The following is a 23,019-nucleotide window of genomic DNA, read 5'->3' on the forward strand; positions in this document are numbered from 1 at the left end:
ATATTATATAAGTATAATTATATTCATCTGCTAATGGCAGAGATCTAAAATAATACTGATTAAAGCAAGATACATTTTTCTTATCTCTCTCCCATACATAAAAATTAAGAAATTGGAGTTGCTATGGAAGTGCCCCATTGTCACCAGTATTCCAGGCTCCTTCTGCCTTTCTTCTCAGCAATGTAGTCACTTCTATCTCTTTATTCATCACATGCAGCAAGACAGCCACTGTGTCTTTAATAGTGACATTCTTTTTACAGATAGAAAAAAAATAGGGCACAGGGGGAAAAGACATTTTCCAGTTAAGTCAGCTAAGCTTTGCTGGAAGGTCCAACCAAATTTTCAATTCATATCTCATTGTCCAACCTTATCTGCAAAAGAGGCTGGAAAATGCAGTTTTTAGGCCTGCAAAACTGCTGCCCCCAGTGATACAAAGGTTCCTACCAAGAAAGATTTTCTTCTCAAGAAAGAAGAAATATTGTCTGCAGGCAATATAAGCTTGAGTAATATGAGACTGTTTTCACAGTGAACTTGTACTACTTTCATATCTTTTATTATAATAAAAATTAGATCCATTTTGGAAAAACAAAAAACAGAGACTTAAAGATAGGTTACAAATGCCTGCTTTAATGGGGAGGTTTGAAGACCATGAAAAATGGTGATTACCTTTTGCTATAAAGCACTCCAGACATGTCTCGGGCCATCTGTCTTCATCCCCAACCCTGGTGTCTTACAAGGTCCCAGTGCCTCAAAGTCACCATAAACCACCATCACTAAAGATATTTCGGGGAATCTTTAAGAAATAATGGCAAATGAAATCTAGGGCCTTGGAAAAAAAGAGGACAGAAGGTCTCAAAATCTGGACTACCTTTTACAAAAGGCAGATAAAGTATGAGATGATGTACCTTGTTTCTCAAAAAAAGATTAGATAAACGTTTTTTGTTCCAAAATGGGTTACATGAAACATTTGTTCTTGAGGATTTCAATGTATGTTTGTTGGAAACAGGATTCCTTGGTCAAATAAGCTTGAGAAAAACTTTAGTTAACAAAGCTAAGCCATGTGTTTACTGGCGAATTTCTCAGAGATCCTCATGTGTTAATCATGAGCACTGTGACACTTCAAGGGATGCGGAAAATGTTGCTTTACATTTTCCCCATAGTATGACTTCTTCATGCTTGACACATGTTTTGCAAGATTACTCTGGGGAATTAGATAGTGAAGCTAATACAAGTGTCTTCTTATATTTAAAAAATTATTTTCCATCTTTTCAGTTAATCAGGCAACACACAGAGGTGTAATGTAAGGATAATTCATTATTATTCTGTACATTACACCCCAGTGTGATGCCTAGGCGAATGAAAAAATGAGATGATTCTACAGAGTCTAGGTGATCATAATGCAAAGACCAAGTCATTTGAAATTGTTTCACGTTTACATCTTTGTTTCATCATTTATTGGTGGTGAGACCTTAACCAAGTCACTTCACTTTCTGAGCCTTTATTGTTTCAGTTTTAAAATTAGAGAAGTATCTACCACCCATGCATTTTCCTTCCTTAAAGAAGACAATACAGTATGCACATTTTCTAGTATAGGAGGACTGAGTCCATGGATGATATACTTTCTTTGTCCCACTAAAATAGATGGGCATTCAAATCCTGGATCTTTGAGCTTTTCTGAGACTCAGTACTCTTCTCCTTAAAATGGGGATAAAATACCTACATAGAGAGTTACTGAGAAAACTATAGGAGGTGATCTGTGCAGCTTCGTAAAATTGCTCAATAAAACCTAGTTCAGTAGCACCTTTCCAGTGTCTAATGTGTGCTGGATCTTCACTAAGTGTTTGTTAGACCTAACTGAGTCACTCCATTAATTTTAATTTATCCCTTCCCCAAATTGCTTTAATTCTTTGGTCAACTGGAGTTTAACGAATGGACTCTGTGACTCGATTACGTACAACCCTTATCAGTACAAGCAAAGCCACCCAAAGATAGAAGTGATTTAACTTAACTGCTTTTTCAAATTGAAATTGTCAGCAAAACCACATTTACTTACCTATTTCTCATTGCTTCAGAGACCTGCAAAACTGACTGAATTCAACAATGATTTTAGGCTTTTTCCTTTTTCTACATAATTTCATTGCTGTTGCACTGTCTTCTTCATATTTAAAGATTTTTTTAAAAAGTCCTGCTTTTTATTCATCTTTGTATTCTGTATGATTGATTGCTCCCGCCATATCACAATAATTTTGTCTTTCTAGTTCTATGGTTATATAAACCAAAACTACTTATAAACACACAGGATTTATTTCCATTCATTTCCATTTTAAAGGACTGGGGAATAGGAACACCATGTAATCAACTAACTGTTGGAGTGCAATGAAGAGATTACCACGTGGCTTCCTGTCCCAAAAATTTCCAGGAACTTGAGAAATTAATAACAAAAAGAGATCAGCAAATAAGGCAGAAGAGAGAATCACGATTGCTGTCTTGCTCTCCTGACATAATTCAGTTGGTCTTAACAGGCATGTTATAACCTCAAGAGAACATTTTGAAAATGAAGGGACATTACTTTTAATTTTACAGTCGCTGGAGAATGGCATAGGGCATGACTGTCATTGGCATGGTGGGGTCCCAGGATAGTCAACATCTCGGTTCCAAAGAGCAGAAGATGCGCTTATATTCTTAACGGCTTTGAAATGTCTCCATGGACATCACGTAGGTGACAAATTTGTTTATATCTTGAGTCTGGAACCTAACTGAACTTCACATAATGAACATAAAGTATCTTTTGCAGTTTTAAACACTCAAATTTCCAGGGAGCTAATCTCTGAGTAAATTGATACATGATTTTATTCTGTTTGATTTTGAGCTTTACTGAGTCTTTTATTCATCATTTTGGAAAATACTGGTATTTTCCAAATACAACAACCAATACAACACACCTGTATTAGTTTGCATCTGGAGTTATATAGATGTGTATAAATAGAAAATTCTGTATGTAAGTACAAATATTTGATTATTACATCCAACATGGTCAAGCCTAAATGTTCACCTATCAAAATGAACATTATTTTGTCATAAATCACAATAGTTTTCTCTTATTTCTCTTTTATATTATGATTAGGACATCACGGTTTTTGGATTTTTTTTTTTTTTTTTTTTTTTTTTTGAGACAGAGTTTCACTCCTTACCCAGGCTAGAGGAGTGCAATGGTGTGATCTCAGCTCACTGCAACCTCGGACTCCTGGGTTCAAGAAATTCTTCTGCCTCAGCTGGGACTACAGACATGTGCCACCATGCCCAGCTAATTTTTGTATTTTTAGTAGAGACGGAGTTTCACCATGCTGACCAGGATGGTCTCGATTCCTTGACCTCGTGATCCACCCACCTTGGCCTCCCAAACTGCTGGGATTATGGGCATTAGCCACCACGCCTGGCCTAGGACATTATAGTTTTATATTATATGGTAAATAAGTTATAATACCCATGAATTTTACTTTAAAAGAGGAAAAGATATATCATGAAATATTTGTTATAAAAACTGACATTGGACGGATATACTGGTATAGGTATAGCAAAGAAATAATAGTAAATATCAATGAGTGCCAATATTCCATGCCCTTCCATGTACTTTTCCAATAATCCTCCACACTCCCAAGCTGTAGTTAAAGAAGGAGATTTGTTTGTGAGCTCTTGCTGACTGGAGAGATAAAAGATTTTTTAGGACCATACCATGTGGTCCTATAAATCAGGGAGACATCAATTTAACACAATTCATTAAGCAAGTACTAAGGGCAAGACACTGTTCTGAGCAATAAACAGAACTTATCTTCCTCACCATCAGATTTTGTCTAACTGTGGTCAAACTAGTCCGTTGAAGATCGCATTGCAAACCAGGTTAAAGAGATGATGGTTACTCAATTTTGCATTTCAAGCTGGCATGGAGTCCATTCTCACTGCAACCACGTCACTGCAAAGTCTTGTTAAATAGAACATTTTAATTGTATTTTATTTAAATTTATGCTTTATCTTTTTAAACCTTTTTTTTTTTTTTGAGACGGAGTTTCACTCTTGTTACCCAGGCTGGAGTGCAATGGCGCAATCTCGGCTCACCGTAACCTCTGCCTCCTGGGTTCAGGCAATTCTCCTGCCTCAGCATCCTGAGTAGCTGGGATTACAGGCACATGTCACCATGCCCAGCTAATTTTTTGTATTTTCAGTAGAGACGGGGTTTCACCATGTTGGCCAGGATGGTCTCAATCTCTTGACCTCGTGATTCACCCACCTCAGCCTCCCAAAGTGCTGGGATTACAGGCTTGAGCCACTGCGCCCAGCCAAAACATTTTTATGCAAAGTCCTGTTAGAACATTTTTAGTTTTCAAATATTCTTCCTGGATTTTTCTTTTTTCTAGGAGCGTTCTGTTTGTGCAAGTACTTAGCCGTATAGTATTTTTGATTTGTAGTAGGCTTCAGGACATAAAACATTAGCAGATTGCAAGCCCAAAGTACCATAAAAGTTTTAAGAATTTGGAGATTAATTAGTAAATTATTGACAGATATATTGTTTGAAACACTTGGAAACTGAAAGTACATATTTAAGGAGAAAGACGGCTGATGTGGAATCTCTTAGGCTCTGACCTACCGGTTGGTATGCAACCTTATCTTCAATAGAACACTCTTTGAAATCAACAGAAAATTCTGCTGATTTAAGGAGATAGGACTATCCCTCCAATGGTAATGTGTCTGCTGCAGGTACCCTACCTCTCACAGAAGGACTCCAGGCCACACAGGCTGACTACAAAGTCAGGCATCCTGGCCAAGTGAATAGGTTTATTCTTCCACTTCTAACATGTGACTGATGAGACATATTCTTTTTTTAAGGGAAATGGCAAAACTACAAATTCAAGCCTTAGACCCATGGGCCTTTCAAAGTCCTATTACCATAAATATCCAACCTTTATCCACATATAAGGGAGACACTGATATGATTTACAAGCTGAAATAAAGATTAGTTTTGTCTTGCACAAATATATCTGCCTTTTGACAAAGCATTTCAAAGGCTGAATATTTTAAAAACAGGGAAAGATGCTTTCTGACCTCCTAACTAAAATAGCTGCTGCTTCGGCCTCATTGCTGTAACACTTCACCCTTCTTTGCGTGTAATGGTGCTGATAACTCTCAATTTTTATAGTAAAGACTTGCTCATTGTCTCCCTGTGTTCCTGTCCAGGAAGATAAGGTCTCTGACAACAAAGATTTTTGTCTGCATGTTAATTTCTATGTTCTCAGTGCCTGCCCACAATGCCTGATACAGAACAGTAAGAATTTGTTGAATAAATGACCAGATACTCCTTAATCTGAAAGATCAGCTGGTTTAAACTGAAGGGCAATTATAAAATAAACCAGATAAATAAAAGAATTTATAGAACTGTTAAATATTTGAGCATATCATCTGAGATGCTGTGTGGAGGTTACACCGTGCCTAACAGAAAACTTCCAGATTTGGAGCCACACTAGAATCTCCAGTGTCCTTCTAACCTGTGGGAGGCTGATTAAAATGGGTGTTTCTTGCATCCATGATCTTTTTTAATAGAAACATTCTGACGGTGAAGCACAAGGGTTTTTTTCAACCTCCTCTATCAACTCTTTGATTCTAGGAACAGGAATTCCCAGAGGTGAATTATCCCAAGACAGAGTCTTGGACTGATCTTTCATGCCAGGCTGCTTCAGAAATATCATGACTATTCATCAGGAGAAGGCACAGGAGGGCAGACAGGGTCCCTGAGATCATTAGAAAATCCCCACTTTCACTAATACTTATCCTGAAAGTGGGATCTTATACTCTGGGTGGAGACAGTTATAAACTCAGCTGTTCCAATCTGTTTTTGCATTCCAATGGTGAAATGGTCTCAGGTAGGAAAGCAGCCAACCCTTCAGATGCTTTTGTTTTTATTAGTCTGTCTTAGAAATAACCTTGCTGTACATACGCCTAACACAAGACCCTTGCACATGGATTAGTTTGTCTAATATAAGACTTTAAAAACACCTAAGATTCTCCAAAGCATTGATAAAATATGATCAATTGGCTCGTTGTTGTTAGTTGGCTTTAGTTGTGGGCTCTGCTAACTTTGTACTTGGAAAGTTAAGACAGTTTATTATTTTAGTTAATAAAATGACTCCATTTTAAAACACAAATTATGAGAGCAGAACAATTTACCCAAGCAGCTAAAATGTTTTATTATGGAACTATGGCATTCTATTATTTTTTGTGATATAAAAATTAAAAGAAGGATCTTTACAGAAGGAAAAGTATCTAATTTTATTAAAATATTTTATTAGAAGATAATGTTATATTTAAAATTTGAACTAGGTGTTCATATGATATAAACCGAATTATAGTCAAGCATCACATTTTTGAACTAACTAGAGTCCATGTAAATTATAAAAACAATTTCAATGAAATGCAGTTTCAATGCTCTCAAGGATCTTAATAAACAGATAATATCCTTCCTGGCAAAATTCCTTTATGTAGCAAAGCTAACTCTCTTTGAAGAGAAAGCAAACATAAATGTTAGTCTAGCCAAGGTCAGATTATTATGAACTTCAAATTCATGAATTATGACTAAATCTGTTTTTACAATGTATTTAAAGTTCCCATTATCTTTAAGTAAGGTTCTTACTGGGAGGGAAAAAAATCAATGTTTAGTGTACTGCTCTTTCAAACTTTGTCTGCCTAAGTACAAAATCCTCAAATTATACTTCCCTGCTGTGCTTAAATTACAATTTGGGGTTTGGTGCATTTTGTGGCTAATAGCAACATATTTATAATATTTTCATTGTCCTTCTATATGTTAGAACATATATATGTGTGCATATATATTTTTCCTACGTATATATTTGTCTAATATATTTCTCTTTGAATATATGAATCTAAGCATTATATACAAAGACTGCTTAAGGTTTTATTATATGTACATTAATGAAATAAACTTATCTAAATTGAGCCCTTATTTGAAAAATAGAGCAGTAACAAGTGAACAGTTAAATGAATTACCCACTGAGTCTTTCTGTGATTGACCAATTAATTGCACAAGTCAAGATTGCTACCTAGTAACTTTAGATGCATCCGCTGTAAGATTTCTGTGCAACTTGCACATTGTGAGGGGAAGCTGAATATCCAAGTTTCCCTTCCCTGTGGATTCCTTTGAAAATATGATGCTGTATAAACCCCCAGCAAACAAATATAAATCTGGTAAATGTTCACTCTGTCTGTGAAGATGGAATGATTCTCCCCAGACAAGCTTTGGAAAATAATGTATTGATTTCTGATGGCAATTTATTGTTCTTTGCAATCAACAGTGCTTATACGGTGGCCTTAAATTATGGCCCTTCCTTTTTCACTCCCGGTCTTTGGAATGTGAAATCAGAAAGCCAGAATGCTTCAAAGAGGTTACAGCGCAAGTATAAGGAATTTAAAGTTATTTTTAGTTGTAAAATGTCTAGTCACTCTGGTCTTTTTTAGTAGAGTCACTTTAATTGACACAGCATTAACTAAACGTTAAGAACTAAACCAAAATACCTCTGTGCCCTTTCAAAATGATCCAAAAGCAGTTATAGGTCCTAAAATCCACTCTTTCTGCAACACTGGATACTAGGGTCAGCCAAGTGGAGGCTTGGATGACTTAAGGGCTTGGATGACTTGACATTATAAATGTCTCATAAAAGCATGTGAATTTGATTTGAGTCTGCATCCAGAGAGAGAGGGAGGGTAAATTTTCTTTGCTATGAAGGGGTCCCAAAAAATTGTTTGAGATCTCCTATACACCAGTCTGTGCATGTACCCACAAAGTAGAAGCCACCGGCCTCTATTACCCGAGATCCTGCAGAAGAAGAACTATTGTCTTAGATACTTTTTTTTTCTTACACTTTTAGGTTGGGTTTCCTAGAAACAGAACCTGAGTCAGGGATACAAAGAACAGTTGACTGATTGATAAAAATATTGAAAGAGAAATACATACTTTTCTCCACTGGACTTAATGCTAGAATAACATAAGTTAAGCATTTCTGTATGTCCATCTTGCCATTACAAGGAACCTGAGCATGTAATCAACACAGAAGAGGAGAGAGACAAGAATGGAGAGAGACCTGCCCCTGGTACTGTTGGAGTCCCTGGATCAAACCACACTGAAAACCAACTCTAATTTGGGATGTTTTCATTATATAAATGAATAACCGGACTTCCTTTTTTTTTTTTCTGATTAAGTAAATTTGAATGGGATTCAATCAGAATTCTGGCAGTCTGAAGAGTCTCAATCAGTGCAGACAGCAGGCAAACTTTTTGAGACTACCAAGTTAAAAATAATTGAGGAGTCTTCAAAACTTCTGTGATCCAAGGCTCACCTCCCTCCTGGAAAATTCTAGCTGTGTCCTCCAGGTGTTTTATCACAATAAGACCACATGTTCCTTTACAGATTATGGATTAACTATTATGTATTCCTGATTATGCATGTAAATATATTGGGAAAGAAGAAAGCTTTAAAAGAAATCAAATTATGAGAATCTTGCCATCAAAAGGGAAGTCTCTGGCAGCAAGTTAAATGATGATCGTATTTTAGCGAAGAGAGCTGGTGATTTCTTTTGGTTTTCAATGTGGCACACATTCTCAAATTCACTGCAGTCCCCAATCATCCTAAATATCCTACACGCGGATACTTTCAATTTGGGCCAGACAGGTAACAGCTCTGTTTTATATCCCTGATTTTTACTTCCTATAAGTAAAGATGGAAATGAATGCTTCTTAATGTTACCTTTTATATTGATAATTGTTTATAAACAAAAACAAAAGCAAAAACAATCATTTCAACACAAAGCTGTACCAGTCACAAAATAAAAATAATCAAATTTACTAACTCTCATAGACGTACCCAGTTTTTGAAAAGCAGACATTAAAGCACCATGTCAGTAATCCACGGTGACTTAAGAGAGATAAAACTATATATAAGTCTCATGACAATATTCAATACTCTGGTTTTAAGTTCAGTCTTTTCTCACCCAGGTATCATAAGACAAGTCATTAGGTTACTGGAAATATGACTATATATTTTTAAACAATTTCAACTTTTATCTGAATCTGGGTACATATGCAGGTTCGTTAATGGGTATATGATGTGATGCCAAGATTTGGGACACAACTGATCCCATCCACCAGGAAGTGAGCATAGTACCCAGTAGGTAGTTTTTCCCTCACTCCTCTAGTGGTCCCCAGTGTTTATTGTAGCCATTTTTTTTAAAGATAGAGTTTTGTTCTGCCACCCAGGCTGTAGTACAGTGGCCCGATCTTGGCTCAATGCAACTTCTGCCTCCCGGGTTCAAGTGATTCTCCTGCCTCAACCTCCCATGTAACTGGGATGACAGGCACCACGCCCAGCTAATTTTTGTATTTTGAGTTGAGATGGGGTTTCACCATGTTGGCCAGGCTGGTCTTGAACACCTAATCTCAGGTGATCCACCCACCTTGTATTGTTGCCATCTTTATGAACTAGTATACCCAATGTTTAGCTCTCAAGTATAAAAACATGCAGTATTTGACTTTGTTTTGGCATTCATTTACTCAGAGTAATGGCCTCCATCTGTATCCATGTTACTGCAAAGGACATGATTTTGTTCTTTTTCAGAGCTGCACTGCATTCTGTGATGTATTTGTACCACATGTTCTCTATTCAATCCACCATTAATGGGCACCTGAGTTGATTCCATATCTTTCTTATTGTGAACAGGGCTGCACTGAATGTACCAGTGCAGGTATCTTTTTGGTATAATGGTTTATTACCCAATAATGGGATTGCTGGGTTGAATGGTAATTCTATTTTTAGTTCTTTGAGAAATCTCCTAACTGATTTCCACAGGGGTTGAGCTAATTTACATTCCCACCAACAGTGTATAAGTGTTCCCTTTTCTCTGCAGTCTTGCCCACATCTGTTGATTTTTGACTTTGTAATTATAGCCATTCTGACTAGTGTGAGATGATATCTCATTGTGATTTTGACTTGTACTTCTGTGACTGCATTTTTTAAATGTGTTAAAAAAAAGTTGAGACTCTATACCAGTTACTAATTCTTGATAACACATTTCAAAACTGACTCCAGGATACGGGCTATCAGTGTATCAGCAATATCAAAATATCAGTAATATCAAGACTAAGAACTGCTCACTTAGAGACTTTATGAGAGAAATTAAAGGTTCTTCCTGATTTTTGAAAGAAACCAAATCAGAAACAACCCATCACTGAAAAACTTTCACTCTCCTCACCCTCTTTCTCAAAAGGAATATTCTTTCTTTCTCCCCTAGATTTTAAGAATATATAGTGTCTCCATGACGCCCAACTTCTCTAGAATTTGAATGTCCAGCCCATCTTGCATCTCTCCTTCCTCTGGCCTCAGAGAGGAAATACTCCTTTACCAAGCATAGATCCAAATCTTTATCTCATTGTTAGATGCCTGGGATCTTTGTCTATTATTTTCATTTTAGTGTGGTATTGGGTAGCTAAACACACAGGCAACAAACACATAAGTACTTTGAGATATAACCCTACAACATGTTACTAACAATTTTTTATACATAAGATTTCTAATGGCTGCACGATTTTCTATTACATGAAACAGTCATAAATTATTTAATTCTTTCCCTATTGTTGGGCATCATTTTTAAAAAGGATTTTCCATAATCTTGAAATGAAAGTGCTGTACTTTAATAACTGTTAACAGCACTAATTATTTACTTGGAATAAGTTCTTAGGCTAGACCAAACAACTGATTTTTTTTTTTTTTTTTGAGACGGAGTTTCGCTCTTGTTACCCAGGCTGGAGTGCAATGGCGCGATCTCGGCTCACCACAACCTCCGCCTCCTGGGTTCAGGCAATTCTCCTGCCTCAGCCTCCCGAGTAGCTGGGATTACAGGCACGCGCCACCATGCCCAGCTAATTTTTTGTATTTTTAGTAGAGACGGGGTTTCACCATGTTGACCAGGATGGTCTTGATCTCTTGACCTCGTGATCCACCCGCCTTGGCCTCCCAAACAACTGAATTTTTAAGATAAATTTTGCACTGGGGATATATTAGACAACAGAATATCACTTGATTTGAGTGGACAATGTAAAATATATGGAAATAATGCCATGTAAGCAAGAACAGCAGTGTGCACATCTCAAGAATACTTCTTCGGGATATTGTATTATTTGACAAAGAGACTGTATTATAACCTTTCAAAAATACAATAGGTTAAATGCAATGGAAGTTTGCTTGGGTATTTGGAGGAGTGTAATTGACAAACTGTGATACCCGCCACATCTCCCTCTCCTCTCCAGTAAGGGTATCACTCTGGCAGGGAGAAGGGGTAGGGTTGAGTACCTTGTGCTGAGAATACAGCTTTAATAAGGCAAGAATCCAACCTAAGAAACATCATATTTGCTGTATTTAAGGAAGATGCACAAGTCAGAGTTGTTTTATTTCTTGCCAGTTTCATTGCAAATGCAAGCAAGTAGAATGTCTTTTCTTTTTGACAGGCACATGGAAAGCTTATGAATGCCATAATGAGAACTCTATGGGCCCATTTGGACCCTAGGGAGTTATATAACTTCATCCTTTTTTTTTTTCCTGGTAAGAGGAACCTAGTGATGCCTTCTATTACCTCCTACACATGGCCACCTACTGCATCCTCTGAGATGCTCCCGATGACACAGACGCTGGTGTTGTTGTGCCTAGGTTTATGGCTCAGAAAATGAGGGCAATTTTATTTGACTGCTCTCTGGGGTTTCTGAAAATACCATCTTAAAATGTACACTTGAAATCATAGGCCATTGGTTTCGACAACATTCCCAAGCAGGACCAGCTACACAATTTGTGGGCCTACTGCAAATGAAACTCTGGGTCCATTGTTCAAAAATTATTAAGAATTTTGCCACAGCAAAAGCACAGTATTATACCAAGCTTGGGGTCATTCTAAATATGGGGCCCTGGGGATTATAGAAGTCCCCATCTCAAAAAGACAAAGCAATTTTACTGCTTTCTTTCCTAAAGTCTCCCAGGAAAAGTGTCACTGCTCAGTAAACAAATTAAAAAATGATGACCACATGGAGGAAGAAATATCACTAAGATAAATAAATAACAGAAACTGAGAAGGGTGGGTGGGGAGAGAAAGGAGGAGGATAAAGAGAAGAGGGGTAATGCGTACAAACATACAGATAGAAGAAATCAATGCAATATTTGATAGCAGAATGGGATGACTATAGTTGACAAAAATGGATTGTACTTAGGTGGTGGGCCTCAAATACTCCGACTTCATCCCTGCCTATGCATTACAGTACTAGTTTGTTCTTGCATTACTATAAAGAACTACCTGAGACTAGGTGGTTTACAAAGAAAAGCAGTTTGATTGACTCACAGTTCTGCAGGCTGTACAGGAAGCATAACTGAGGAGGCCTCAGGAAACTTACAGTCATGTCAGAAGAAAATGAGCAAGTAAGCACATTTTACATGGCCAGAGAAAAAGGAAGAAAATGAAGCAGGAAGTCCTACACACTTATAAACTACCAGGTCTCATGAGAACAGCAAGGGGGAAATCCACCTTCATGATCCAGTCACTTCCCACAGAGCCCCATCTCCAACACTGGCGATTACAATTCAACATGAGAAATGGACAAGGACACAAATCCAAACCATATCAATGTACATGTAACAAATTTCACATGTACTCCATAAATGTGTACACATAAAAAAAAAAAGAAATTAAAAGGTGAGAGTCTGGAGGATTCAGATTTAATAATGTGCTATAGATGCTATCTTGAACCACATGAAATTGCCAATATGAAACTATTTTTTATTTCTAAACACAGCAATTTTAAATGGTTCTGATTAACTCATGGCAATTGTCACAGTAATACACTATCCTTGGGACTAATATCCTTATGAGTTGACACACCAAAAAAAAAAAAGAGAGAGAGAGAGAGAGAAGAAATGAGGGTAATGGTTGCTGCAGAAAGATTCCTTTATATTTATGTTTGCCTTTTGTGTAAAAACTGTATGCATGTGTGCTAAGATATAAACAATGCTTCAGCTAGGGTACATTCTATGTTGCTTTAACAAGGAGACCACAAAAATACAGTGAATTAGTGAAGACAGAAGTTAATTTCTCACCCCACAAACAGTAAGGGCAGGGAGGCAGAGGTACTACAGGCTAAGGAGGCAGTTCCATCTCAGCACAGGGCTGCCGTCATCTCTAGGGCCAAGGAGTTGCTCCAGTGCCCACAACTGTGTGTGTTACTCAGTCTATGAGAAAGGAAAGATAAAGACGAGCATGTGCCTAGTCTTCTTAAGGGCTTGACATAAATGGGGCACATCTCTTCTGCTCACATTCCAATGGCTGGAGCTTAGACACATGGTCATACTGAGCTGCAGCGGCAGCTAACAAGCTTAGCCTCTAGCTTGGATGCTATGGCATCCAAAAACTCAAGGCTTCTGTTATTAAAGAACTGGAGAATAGATATAAATAGACAACTCGCCATGTATCTGCCTTAAGCAGTTTAACTTTCTTTTTTTTGAAACGGAGTCTCACTCTGTTTCCCAGGCAGGAGTGTAGTAGAGAGATCTTGGCTCACTACAACCTCCACTCCCAGGTTCAAGTGATTCTCCTGCCTCAGCCTCCCAAGTAGCTGGGATCACAGGTGCATGCCACCATGCCCAGCTAATTTTTTGCATTTTTGTAGAGATGGGAATTCAGCATGATGGCCAGGCTTGTCTTGAACTCCTGATCTTAAGTAATCCACCTGCATTGGCCTCCCAAAGTACTGGGATTACAGGCATGAGCCTTGCCTGGCCAAGTAGTTCAACTTTTTAAAAAGTAATTTGACATACGTTCAGAACTTCTCAATTTTTTGATGTAGATTAGTCCTTGAGTGTGGATCGGCTGATGGGGGTTCCACCTTTTCTTTCTTACACAAAATAGAACCCTAATTTCTAGTTTTAGTTCCCTGAAAATGCTGTAAGATCTTAAAAACTTTTTAATATAATTTAAATTCAGGCTCCCAGATTTTTATATTTTCACTGTCTTAACATTTGTCTCCCTTAAACCTAATTTTATAGCATTGTTAGCTAATTGTCTTTATCATTTTCCCCAAAGTATTACATTCTATTTTCATAGAGATGATTCTCTTCTCACACTCATAATTTGTTTATGTAATACTTAATTAAATTGTAGAGTTGTAATAGCAAGCAAAATATCCATTATCATGCTAAAGCACAGCAAAACTAACATTTGCTGAGCATGGAGCTTAACAGAAGTGTTCAGGACAAATAGCGAGTAGCTTACCAACCAAGTGTATTTAGCACAGAGGCAGAAGCAGTCAGTATCCTTTACAGAGAGAACAAGGAGAGTCAATTAATCCAGCAAGTTGGTTGAACATAAGTCAATTAACAGAGTTTCAACTATACCTCCAACAATTAAAGTAATTCCTCCCTTCAACCTTCAAACCAATGATTTCCTCTAACCATTGAGCAAATTATTTTAGAGTGATCATGATATGGGAAACACAAATTTGTTATTTCTTCTCTCTCTCTTCTCCATTGGCTCTCATAGTACAAGCATCACACCCACTGGAGCTTAAAGATACATAACTCACTCTTCTGACAGCATTGTCATCATTGGGTACTCACCTAAAAAGGCAGAGACATCTTCCAACCCAGGAGGAAAGTGGCCAGGTTGAAATCATTGACCTATGCTATACCACTTTCCAATACGATGCCTCCCAAACAGATTGTCAAAGTGATTTTCTCTGCATATTATTTTTGCCTTGTGTACTGACCTTAGAACTTTACCTTGGATAGGATGAAAATGCATTGAAAAGGCTTTAGCATTTCCATGACATAATAAAATAGATTAAATACTAGATAAAATAGATAAAATACTATATAGTATCTTATAGTTTAGATAAAATACTATAATAATTTCTAAACAGCATTCGGTGTTGCTGGGCATACTCTGACATTTCCAGAAATTTATCAGTCCCCCCCCCAATCCACAGTCTCATCTGATCAATAAACTGCCATCTCATCTTCCCCAACCCCTATTAAAAAATAGCATGGTGCTCACATAATGCTGTTCTAAGAGGATTTATTACTAAATCATTGAACAACATTGATCCTCAAATTGAATCACCAGACCCAAGGTATTTCCTTTATGTTTAACAAAGAGTGACTGATTCTTACCAAGCAACAAGCCCACTGTTATATCAGATATTCTGGGATTCCTGGTTTATCTTGAAATAAAGAAGTAGGTTCTTTAAAATTCACTTAAAACTAAGATATATTTGTTTAAGTGTTTTCTATTTTTGATATTGTGTTAGGTAGTTAATAACTTACATCAAACAAATGGATAGTTTATTACTGTCTACTAGTGTTAGAGAATGTCTTTCCTCTAAAGAATGCAATGTTATTTCTAATAATGTTTTCCAAAATCTCTGCAAAAGTATGCTTGTGTTTACAAACACAGTGCTTATTGGTGGGCCTGAAACATGGGAAAATTCTGCTATTTTCTCTAGGTAGAGACATTTGTTTATGTAGTACTCAAACAATCACACATTTAAGATTCTACTTTGCACCCAGCTTGTCTTGAGAGCCAAGCACATGAGACTGACAGAATCTCTGCCCTCACAGGACTGTGAGTTTAGGTTGGAAAATGGACGTAACTAGACAATTTCAATGTTCAACACAGAGAAGTACAAGGGGTTAGAGGTGCATATGGGGGCACCTAAATGGAGCTTAGTTATTTATGTTAACAGATCTGTACTTCCCTTAAACTTCTTCCCTCTCGTCAGCCATATAAAAATTGTGACACTCATCTTAGAAACTTAAGGCCTTTTTAGATTCCCTTCTAGAATATTATTTCAAATAGCTTACTGAAAGGTATTCATGGATTGCCTAAGAGGTAACAGCAACTAGGCATTTCTATGTAGGCCTAGGGCAGAGCACAGCCAACTACTGTGGCCCACAGGCCAAATCCTGCTGCCACCTGTTTTTACATGAGCAAGTGGCTAAGAAAGCTTTCTATAGTTATGTGAGTTTTTTAAAATGGTTGAAAAACAATTTTTCAAACATAAAAATTATGTGAAATAAGTAGTCATAACAGAAGTGATGATGAAGGGTGTCCAGGCCTAAATTATTTACTAGCTGGCCCTTTGCTGACAAATTTTGCCAGTCCCTGGCTTAGAGAGCCCATTGATGTTTGAGAAGTTGGTAAAGCATGAAGGCACAGGCCATGCTAATACTCTTAGTTGCATGTTGCAAACAAACAGCGGTCAGCAGATTCCTTGGCAAACTGTCTCTCTACTTACCATCTTTCCTTTAGTGGTCCCCAGAAAGATATTATTTTGTGGCTGCCTACTCCTGGCTTTCTAGTTTTCACACTTAGCAAACCCTGGGACGTGGTAAGTTTACAGAGCTTCTCCAGAGGCTCTGAGATGAGTTCCTTCACCTGCTCTTGGCCATTTGCTCTCAACACACCTGACTGTGCATCTACCTGGAGCACCTCACCTGTTGGCTTCCTGAACATAATCTGAAGTCTAAAGGGTTGGCAATTCATCTTTCTCAGTGCAAAGACTAATATGAAGGGAAGGAGGGGCTGGCCTTAGGCACAAAATTTAAGGGCAGGGGAGGGAACATCAAAGCTCTGTAATATAGATAAATAGCATTACAATGCAATATTTAAAAAAAAAACAAATTACTACCAAAACATCCATGATGGACTAAATATATATAAATATTTATAGATATATATTTATGTCTCTATATATAAATATATATTCATAGGTATATTTATAACTATATTTAGATATATTTAGATGTGTGTGTGTGTGTGTGTATATATATATATATATATATATATATATATATATATATATATATAGTGTATACATATTGCAACAGGATCTTGTTCTGTTGCCCAGGCTGGAGTGTAGTAGCACAATCACAATTCACTGCATCCTCGACTTCCTGGGCTCAGGTGATCCTCCCACCTCAGTTTCTTGAGTAGCTGGGAACACAGACACAAGTCACCATGCCTGGCTAATTTTTTGTATTTTTTCATAGAGACTTGGTATCATCACATTGCCCAGGCTGGTCTCGAACTCCTGGGCTCAAGTGATTCACCACTTCGGCCTCCCAAAGTGATGGGATTACAGATCTGGCATAATTTTACAATATTTTTTAAAGACAGAATCAGTATTATGGATGGTTCTTTTGCCTCACATTTCAGTATGGCTGGGCATTGTGCAGTTACAGACCTGGTTATTCTTTAAATTTCTGTTATTTTGTTCAGTGTGGGAATTTTTTGTATTAATGTTGATTTTTTAAAAAGTATTTCTGGTTTGGGTGCAGTGGCTCACACCTGTTATCCCAGCATTTTAGGAGGCCAAAGCTAGCAGATTGCCTGAGCTCAGGAATTCAAAACTAGCCTGGGCAACACAGTAAAACCCCATCTCTACTAAAATACAAAAAATTAGCCAGGTGTGGCGGTGTGCACCTGTAGTTCCAGCTACACGGGAGGCTGTGGCAGGAGAATTCCAAGAACCCAGGAGGCGGAGGTTGCAGTGAGCCGAGATTGCGCTACGGCACTCCAGCCCGAGCAACAGAGAGAGATTCCATCTAAACAAACAAACAAAAAAAGTATTACTGGATTACTGAGTTTTTTGGTGCCCACATAAATTCTGTGCTGAGGTGAGAACCTCAGTCTCTGTAGCCCAGTCTTGGCCCTGCTGTGGCTGATTCATAGCTGAAGTTCCCATAACAACTAATAAACTTGTATGGGGAATGAGGAAAGAGAGTAGCCCTTAGCATTTGAATGATATAACAGAACTGTATCAATTTAGGGAAAACTGAAGCCCATAATATTTAGCATTTTTATAATGGAAAAGTGAAATCCTCCCAGGGTTAAAAAGCCATATATGCCATGTGAATGGGAAGACTCTAGCCTTCGTCTGTTACATTATAACAGGAACCCCATGTGCTCTCAAATTTCACTCTGTTCACTTTCACGGAGTGAAATTGCTGTGCTACAAAACTGTCCCAAGGGAGTAACTCCCGATATGAGTCTGAGCGACTATGGAGTTACAAACAACAGTCAGAGAAAATGCTCTGCAGTATTTGTGGGAAGCCAGGCAGGCACTGCCAGGTTCAATGCAATTGCAGAAATTCATTACATCTCCAAATCTCTAAAATGCTGAGTACAAAATTTTCTACACCAGGCCTCAGCAGTAGGAAAAGGTGAGTCTGGAACAATGTCCAGGAATGAAATGACCTCATTCAATTTAGTGAATACTGACCAGATTCCCACCACGTGCTAGGAGCTAGAAATTCAAATATTAAGTCAAAAATTGCTGAGCACCTATTGTGTGCTGGGAACTGTTCTAAGCACATAACATGTAGATTGATTTATGACTCCTAAGAACTCTATGAAGTAGAAGCAAACAATTACCTGTTTCTTCATTTTGCACAGTTTCTTCAACTGAGGCACAGAGATGTTAGGTAGTCCCAAGGTCACAGATCACATAGCTAATGAGTACTGTGCCTGAGATCCCAAACCCAGCTGTGTGATGCAGAGATATGACTCCAAACTGAGGTTGTTTGGACACTGCAGAACAGTCATTTGAATTCACAGAACCTCCTAATTTCCTACTAGCCAACTAGTGAGTCACTTGACCCATTTATTAGAAAAATATCTTTGCTATTAAATACAGGGTCATTCAGCCACCATTAGAGTTGTAGAAACCTAAAATTTCAAACTGGAAGGGCCATTAGAGTGTCTAGTTCAACCTCCTTCCCCAATTTTATAGCTGAAGGCTCTGAGGCACCAAGAGGCTGCAGCTTGTTAGAGTCATAGATAATTATTAATCTTCTACCTGCCTGAAAACAAGGATTCGCTAGCCAATAATTTTTTTAATGTTAATTAAATAAATAAAAAGACAGAATGGAGAATTCAATCATTAAGAAGAAACTTGTTTATTGCCAGGAGCTAAAACTCTGGAAGAATGATTAAGGTCTCCTGCTTAACTAAAGCAGAATTGTGCCCTAGATATTTGCATGCAGCTGTGAACGTCTTTGAGTTAACATTTGCCCTCAAATCTTCCTCCAGTTTCCCTTGACAGAAAAGCAACTGAAATGTGCAGCTGAATAAGTCTACTTTAAGGTCCCTTTTAAGGAGTTTATACCTTGCTAGTTAGAAGTAAATTTCCTCACCTTGTTTGCTATTACTTAGACCTTTCTGTAAATTGAGTGCTTTTATACATCTTACAATAATAGGTCTATGACATTTGTAGCAAAAGAAGATTGCTTTTGCCTTTTCTCCCTTCATATTTTTTCACTCAGTAAATTCCATGTGAATAAAATTACACTCGTAAAGTCTGAGTGGGCACTAGAAAAAGCATAGGTGATTCAGTTAATGTGTCCACACCGAAGTACACATTCATCTCAACCTACGTTAGCAACTAAGGGCAAGAACTTAGCTTTGTTACGACTTAAGTCTTTGTAAGAAGGTACATGAATGATCACTTCCATGCTTTTTGCTCAGAATGAACCTTGGTCCCAAAATCAGATGAAACATTCTTTATCCATGTAGCTTTAGAGCAAGGGATATCAGTGGGGACATCATCTTCTAGGGAGCAGGTAAGAAAACTGTGGAAGCACGTTTAGGGGCACTTTTAGAGGATGGGTCAAGAATACTAGATACCCGAAATATGAGACAGCCCTGACAAAACAAAAGGTTTTTCCGCAGCCTACATGACTTTTGAATGACTTCATTTAGCATACAGAAACAATTTAATTTTTTATAATTTTAATAACAGTAAATTTTCCAGGAATGAGATTAGCATGCAAATCAAGGGTTTTTTTTTTTTTTTCCTTAGTTTCATTAAGGATTCTTTCAGTTTGTTAGAAATTTTACCAAAAGTTTGTTTTTCATCATTTTGGAAAACATGTTAAAATGACAATATTACTTAGGATATTGAAGCGGTCTTGTATGAGTCCATTTTCACACTACTATAAAGATACTACCTGAGACTGGGTAATTTATAAACAAAAGAGGATTAATTGATTCACAGTTCTGCATGGATGGGGAGGTCTCAGGAAACTTACAGTCAATGAGGAAGGCAAAACAGAAACAAGTACCTTCTTACATGGTGGCAGGAGAGCGAGTGAGTGAGAGGAAGAAAGAGAGAGAGAGAGAGTGCACAAAAAAGAAGAGCCACACGCTTACCCAACCAGATCTCATGAGAACATCAAAATGAAAATCCACTACCATGATTTAGTCACTGCCCACCAGGCCACTCCTCCAATATGTGGGAATTACAATTCAAGCTGAGATTTGGGTGGGGACACAGAGCCAAACAGTATCAGGCCATACAATCCAGTTGACACCATCTGCATTTATAGCTACCACAAACACTATAATTCAATGTAGATGCACAGATAAAAGTACAGACATGCCCTAAAATTGACATATTGATGCACACATGCAAGATATGGTTTGGCTGTGTCCCCACCCAAATCTCAGCTTGAATTGTATCTCCCAGAATTCCCACATGTTGTGGGAGGGACCCAGGAAAAGGTAACTGAATCATGGGGGCCAGTCTTTCTCATGCCATTCTTGTGATAGTGAATAAGTCTCACAAGATCTGACGGGTTTATCAGGGGCTTCCACTTTTGCTTCTTCCTCATTTTTCTCTTGCTGCCACCATGTAAGCAGTTTCTTTTGCCTCCCACCATGATTCTGAGGCCTCCCAAGCCAAATGGAACTGTAAGTCCAATTAAACCTCTTTTTCTTCCCTGTCTCAAGTATGTCTTTATCAGCAGCATGAAAACAGACTAATACAATGAGTATACTATTAGAAATCACATGTATTTATTTTCTATTAGAGATATGGCACATTTTCTTTGAAATTACGTCTGTAAGTAGATTATATAAATGTCAGTTTTTGACAGTAAGGGTATATTACAAAAATATCTGTCATAAATCAGGGTTGTTTGTTCTAGTAGAAGAGCCAAATGCTCCAACTACGTACTATATGTTGATTGTCCAGACACAGACAAGAGTCATAAAATATTAGACCAGAAAAGAACCTGAGAAACAATTGTGCACAATGTCCTTCTTACAGATGGCACAGTGGGACCCAGAGAGATACATAGCCAAGAAGACCTGGGGTGGAGGCAGTAGTTATGAACAGGCGAGATGCCTTCAAATATGAAAAGAACCCACCCACACAGAAGAAAGATGATAGTTGTTCTGTACATCTGTAAGTGGTGTCCAGGTAAACTAGTTCAGGTAAAGAAAACCCTAGTTCGGGTAAAGAGGGGGATTCAAAAGAAATTTGCTTGATGCGTAACGCTAAACCATCTGATGTAGGATGAGAAGTATTTGTTTTATGGCTGAAAAAAATAAGCAAACAAAATATAAAACTGAAGAGACAACAGAAATGGAGCAGGGAGATGGGCCCAGTGGTAGAGGGTGAGTCTATAATGGGGTACATGCAGCTTCTGTTGTCATGGGTTGGCCAAAAGACATCTTAAGAATAGGCCCAATCTTCGATCAATATGAACTTGTTTGTATCACTGCAACTTAAACCCCTCATCACAAGGCCCTCAACTCTTCAAAAAACACTTTTCTCTGTCACAAATACTTAAATGAGTTGTGTTTTTTGGTAAAACCTAGAGGCTTGGCTGCATTTAACATCTAGGCTGACACGGTGCAAGACAGGCATCTTGCATGGAAGTAAGAGCTCAGAGCTAGAAGTATCTGTGAGTCTGCCCTGCAGACAGTCCTGATCTCCATTTATGATAAAGTTCAAAGATATCTAGGCAGGAATTTGGATGTCTTTAAGGCTCTGGTAAATGCCACACATTAACTTCTAGAATGTTAAGTATTTGAGCTACTGTAGCAGGTTGAATCATATGAAGTTACTTATATCCAGCCATACATAACCTGAAAATCTCAATTGCTTGTTTCACTTTGACAAAACGCAACAGTCTGACAGTGCCCATCTGATGTTTGGTTTAGACTAAATTAAAACTTGCCTATATTGAGGTGCCAAGGCAGGTGGATCACCTGAGGTCAGGAGTTCGAGACCAGCCTGACCCATATGATGAAACCCCATCTGCACTAAAAATAAAAGATTAGCTAGATGTGGTGGCATGTGCCTCTAATCCCAGCTATTCAGGAGGCTAAGACAGGAGAATTGCTTGAATACAGGTGGCAGAGGTTGCAGCAAGCTGAGTTCACGCCATTGCACACCATCCTGGACAACAGAGCAAAACTCCATCTCAGAAACAAAAACAAAAACAAAAAAAAAAGCAAAAAAACCCCAACTCTCCTATAACCAAGTCTGCTGTTGCACCACTCCCATAGGTAAAATTCATTGACTGTGTCCTGTTTCTCTTTGTGCACGTAACACAAAACCAGGGATGTGGTAGATTCAACAGACATTTGATAAATTGATCAAATAAGTAATAATGGACTCCTTAATCCTGGAACAATTTGAAAAGAGAAAAAAACACTTGGCAATGTCTTTATAGGACTCATTTATGCAGTAAGGAATTAGATGAGTATGTAGTAAAGAAAGCAGTGGATAGTATGACTTTTAAAGCCCCTTCCATATTTGGGAATCTCTGGTAAATGCCACACATTAACTTCTAGAATGTACTATGTACCTTCAACTGAAGGTAAAACAGTCAGAAAGGTCACCTATGACCCTGTTATTTTAGAATACATAGTTAGAACTGGGAATGTCCTACAAAAGTCTCCTGTTTTGTAACCCAGTGTTCCTCCCAATTATTTATTTTGCCTATCTTCTGACATATTGTACAACTAAAAATTTTGTAGTGATGGTTACAGGAAGTAATCACCAATAAATCTATACATTAACTTGTTTCTATTTACATGGCTTTTTAAAACATCTCTTAGAAATACAAGAAATCTAGGTGCTATC

This window comes from Callithrix jacchus, chromosome 5 (genome assembly GCF_049354715.1).
Source record: "Callithrix jacchus isolate 240 chromosome 5, calJac240_pri, whole genome shotgun sequence".
NCBI classification, from domain to species: domain Eukaryota; kingdom Metazoa; phylum Chordata; class Mammalia; order Primates; family Cebidae; genus Callithrix; species Callithrix jacchus.